This window comes from Amblyomma americanum, chromosome 6 (assembly GCF_052857255.1).
Source record: "Amblyomma americanum isolate KBUSLIRL-KWMA chromosome 6, ASM5285725v1, whole genome shotgun sequence".
In the NCBI taxonomy this organism is placed as follows: domain Eukaryota; kingdom Metazoa; phylum Arthropoda; class Arachnida; order Ixodida; family Ixodidae; genus Amblyomma; species Amblyomma americanum.
The window spans coordinates 96,946,063-96,951,410 of record NC_135502.1 but is presented as its reverse complement, the minus strand read 5'-3'; the positions used below and the strand labels follow the sequence as shown (position 1 = coordinate 96,951,410).

Sequence of the window (5,348 nt, the reverse complement as noted above, 5' to 3'; positions counted from 1 at the left end):
AAAAGGCATAACACACGCACACGCACAACGCTGTCACAATTTGTCACTCAATCCAGTCGCTCTCAAGTAGGCAAATAGTGCCTTGCATGCCTTGAGAGCAGTCGACTGCTGTGGCCACGGACCGAGGATCTTTTGCTCTGTTAATGGGAGAGGATCGAGGCGGTCCAGGGCACAACACAGTGTACGTCTTGCGCTCGCAAATGCAGGGCACTCATAGAGAAGATGAGCGATGGTCTCCTCACAACCACAGCTTTCACAGGCAGGACTGTCGGCCATCCCCATCCGTAAAGCATAGTGGTTGGTAAAAGCAACACCGATCCATAAACGGCGTAACAATGTTGCTTCGTGACGTGACAAGTTACGTGGAAGACGAAGGCGTAGTCCAGGGTCCAGTGCCTTGAGGCGGAGGTTGCAAAACTCTCCCGTGTTCCACGCTGAAAGTGTGAGCTCCAGCGCCAAAGGGCGAAGCCCGCACGCAGCGTCAGGTCTTAATATTGGGATCTTCACTGGTAGTCAATCGTTGTGAGCAGAACGCGCAGCCCCATCGGCCTGGTGATTACCGTTAATACCACAGTGTCCTGGCAGCTATTGAAAAATGATGTCATGATCTTTGGATACGGTGCCATGGTACAGTAGACGGATCTCAGCAACAAGTTGTTCCTGCGACCCGCGGCGTAGCGCAGCTTGCAGGGCTTGAAGGGCTGCTTTAGAGTCGGTGAAAACCGTCCACTCATGTGGATGTTCTTGACTGATGAACTCTACCGCAGCTCTTAAGGCTGCGAGTTCCGCACCAGTTGAAGATGTTGGATAGGTCGTCTTCACTTTCATGAAGGTGGATCTGGCCGGTTTCACCACCGACCCCGCAGAACTGGTCGAGTGAACTGATCCATCTGTGTAAATATGTATGCGGTGACTGTGGTAAGAATGCAGGTGATTCAATGTCAGTTGTTTGAGAGCGGGCAGCGATACTCCAGCTGTCTTCGTAATGCCAGGAATATGGAGGTGAACCCGAGGTTCATGAAGACTGCATAAGGGCGAGCACGGTCTTGACGCAGGGGTGAACTCCGATGGATGATATGCGCGATGGGCTTCAATGAATTTGGCCAATGCAGTACGCGGCCTAATTATCGGGAGTGTTGCGAAGTGATGACCGGGAACCCGTGTGAGGTGCCGAATATGTGTTCTCGTGGTGTCAACAGCAATATATGTAGTAACAGGACGTTTCCGGGCAGCAGGAACAGTTGCTGCTGTTGATGCACATTTAGGCAGTCCAAGGAGGATACGGAGAGCTTGCGCTTGCACACTTTGAAGAGTCTTGATATTTGTCTTTCTAATGGAAGTGAATATCGGAAGACTGTACCGCATGTAGCCCAGAAATAGGGAACGGTACAGTGGTAGCATCGAGTGCACTGATGAGCCCCAGAACTTTCCCTCGAGGAAGGAGAGGACGTGGACAATCGCAAGTAGTCTCTTTGTTATGTCGTATCAATTCCACCGCTGCCACCAGTTGTTGCAAATGGGTTGCAAGCCCCAAGGGTAGCGTTGGCCTGGCGGCCTGGGGCAAAGCTGGAAACATCCGAAGGTCCCGGCAAAGGATGAGTCGACTGGCAACAGAACAACTTGTTTATTCTGGCATCGCCAAAGAGCAGCCGGTAGGGCGACCACGTTACTCGCAGGAAGAAATCGAAGTCTCTCGTTGGCGTCCGGGGCAGCTCTCTTTATATACCCTCGGAGTCGAGGGCAAGAAGGAGCGGCTTGGGATGAGTCGCACAAGACGGCGACGCATGAACATGTTCAGGCGTGACGGGCGCGTCCGCCAGGCCGGCGCCGGTCAGACCTCCTCGCCTCCCAGTTGGGGAGCTCCTCTCCCCGGCTGCCGCGCTTTGACAAGCGTGGGCAAAACATGCACACACACACACACACACACGCACGCACGACGACACGTGGCACTGAAACCTGCCTGGACGCGCTTGGCGGGAGGCGTTGCGGCCGCGATGAACGAAGCCGCGGCGTCCGTTGCATCCGCGCCGGCTATACCGCGCGTCGAAGGCGAGACGTAACAGACCCTGCTTATATTCCGCTTATGGTGTATACGAATGTTGTAAACATTCTCTCTGAATTTTGCGCTGCGTATATTAGTAAGAAGCACAGATACCGTGCGGAGTGACCGTCGATGCTCACTTCCCCGTAAACGTTGTTAGGAACTGTTCGACTGTTCACGCGAGGAAGGCGAGTGGATTGGAAAATCGCCCGTGCAGGCGCCGCCAGTGTATGAAGAAGGAAAAGGCAGAGACCATACAAGTGATCCCGATAAATGACGCGAATCGGCTGTGCCCAAGGTTGAAAAGGGGATTCACGAATGGTTCCTGAGCAGCTGTAATGCACAAATGTTTTTGGTTGACAACAAGCTTATCCTAGCGGAGGTAAAAAATAGGTCCGTTGAATAATGCTTTCGCAAAATCTACTAGCTCTTTGCGAGTGCAGCGTGTGGCTTTGCAGTCGTTTTCACCAAGTGAGACCTCCATGCCTCTCAACTGGGCACACTATGAAAAATGTGTTCCTTGAGTTTGAGACAGCTTAACTTTCTAACAATGAGACGAAACGTTTCTTTGACCAACGGGCCACTTACACGATGGGCTCATTCAATATGGGCTCGGTTAAACTCGGACCCTAAGCAGGATGTGAGTAATTGAAACAGTTGCTTGCTCCTTGCTCCAGGCACCAGTAATCTAGGTTGCTGATAAACTTAATTCAACACAAAACCTCACTGAGAGGAAATACGATCACCATTTGCTCTATTAGTATTGAGAACAAAATGGCCCGCAGAACACGTGGTTTCGCTTGTAGTACCGCACTCCGGCAATGAAGTGGATGATCTCTGAGGTCTGCTTAAAGCAGGTGCATGTTAAACGATGACGGTGTTTCTTGATACAAAAGGCCATTTATCCGCTAGCTGAGATGGCGTCGCAGTGCGCCCACACTAGCTAGTGTACGAAGCTTCTCTGTTCGTTACGCAGAACAGCTGTGACCACAAAAAATAAAGCGAATAAAACTGCACATAATAATCCGACGATGGCCCCGTTCATCACGAAGTCCTTGCAATACATTCTCTTAAAATGTTCAGCTTACGTAGAAGAACGATACTTTTACGAGCATCAAATGGAGTCTGTAATGTAAGTAGCAGTAAAAACGAACTGAGTTTTAGGCCTCTCTGCCTGCCCGGCTGGACAGCATCATGCCTTTAAAGTTTTGTTAGCTTACTTCGAGGACATTAGAGAAATTTGCAAACGTTCAATCCTTTTGCGTCCATCTTGATGCGCTTTCGCCGCGCAGGGAACTTTTTGTGTGCAAACCTGAAGGAGATTTGAATTGTTCTCTATCTTTATAACTCTTCTGCATTCTCATTTGTTGCGCAACCAATTAGCTGACCACATAATGTTTTTCTATGTTATGCACCTTTCTCTTTCAGCGTTTATCCCCCAAAGCCCGTCCTCAACGCAGAGTAAGCTGCCAGCGCTTTTTGTATGCCGCCTAAATACTCTGGGTTTCAATAAAGAACCTCTCTCCCTCTATCATCGATAAAGCTACCGTTAGAAAGAGTGCACTGCATCGCGGCGTGCGAAACGGGATTGACTTAAGAATTCTTGGTATACCCCATCGTTGAGCGTCAGTGAAAGTATGAAACACGTCGCATGACCCACAAAGCACATTCTGGAACGGGTCATAGACACTGCTAACTGAATTCCTAGAACTGCGAATATTTCGCTCACCAGCAGCTCACGCAGGTGACGCATCGCCTGGCACACACCTCGATAACGTATCCCAAATGTACATGCCCAGCGGCAGCTGGTTTTGTGGGCTTCGGCTTGGTCCCACGCCTAACCGTGATCAGGCCACCACCCCCTACAGGCACCCCGAGCCACGCACTCCATTGAACGTTTGTAGTCATCAGGTGGGACGCTAGTCGTAGGATGCTGACTAACTGCCTCTCGAACGTTGCGTGTAGCCGGCATTTGAGAAGCCGTTGACATGTGGCCGGTTGCAAGCAGGTAGCACACCGTAGGTACGCTGCCCACAATAGCCCTACCCGAAAACGTCGTCGAATCTGTGGGCACACATTTCATAGGCAAAAACTGACGACGTTGTGACTCGAACAGAATGGTCGAAAGAAGCATGGTGATGAAAGAAGTGCGCAATGTGCACAATAGTAAGCTTAAGAATAGCGCGTGCATTTTCGAGTCCATTAAACGCAAGCATTTTCCGCTGCGTTTCCCTTAGGTCGCATCCGCACATTTCATTCATCGTAGGCAGATGTAGAAGTGATTATTAGTACAGTTATAGTGGCACCATCTGGATTTTACTGATTGACTGAAGTTGGACGTCCAGTGGCCTAGTTATAAGGACAGGAAGCTGGCAGGGAGGTCACATTGGGTGGACGACGCTGGTAACGCATACAAAGCCCACAAGAAGAGGAGCAGAGGTCCGGGGCATCATCCAGTCCTGTAGGCAGCGAATATCTGGGATAATGTGCTGGCCACGGATTCGTTGTAGTTCGACACACTCCCATAAAAGCTTATAGGTAGTCGGTCTCGCGCCTGTGTCGCATGCAGAACAAGACACTGGTAAATACGAGGCATCATGCTGTGCATCAGACAGCCGCCCTCTCTTAGCAAGAATGTCGGCAGTGTAGGCCGCTCCGGCGCCTGCCCTGTAGATGAAGACTTCCAAGTCTCCAGGAAGCGCAGCTGGTATAGGACTGCGGGGTTCACTCGATACATTCGCGAAGTCGGCGTTCGTCCGGCTGGCAGATGCAGCCTTTTGTTCGCTGGGGATCCGATAGCGCTAAAGAGACTGAGAGGACTGGGTCGGAGCGGATGTCTTCCTGCACGCTCGCATGAGCGTGATCAGCTTTGTTGCCGTGGCTACCAGCGTGACCCAGTGTCCAGTCTGCTCGTACCTGGACTTGCTTGGCGGTAAGGAGTTTTGAGCAGTGGCTCTTAATGCGTCGACGCAGCGTGCCTGCACGGAGTGTCTTGCCTAACCGGAAAAGGGTCTCTCGACAGTGCGTGTAAAAGGCAAGTCTAGTGAGACAATCCTGTCTCTCCGAAGTTTGTAGAAGGTGGGAGAGGGTTATTTGTGCGGCCTCAAGCTCGAGACATCTAATTCTGGGCTCGTTATCAAATTTACTCGTCTGGGCGTGTAGAATTTGGTGATGAACGTAGGCGAGAGTGGCAGTTTTTGTTTCAGCGCCCATGAAAATATCAGTGCAGACTGTGGCTTCCATGGTGTCTGTTCGTGCCGAGAGGCCGGCTCTCCGTTCCAGATGGTCCTCGCGGTGGTGACAGCGA

General features: G+C 51.2%; 1 pseudogene; it reads right to left on the bottom strand.

Moving 5' to 3' along the window:
- Positions 1–513: 513 nt before the first annotated feature.
- LOC144095399 (uncharacterized) lies at positions 514–3,794 on the bottom strand (annotated as a pseudogene).
- Positions 3,795–5,348: the final 1,554 nt, after the last annotated feature.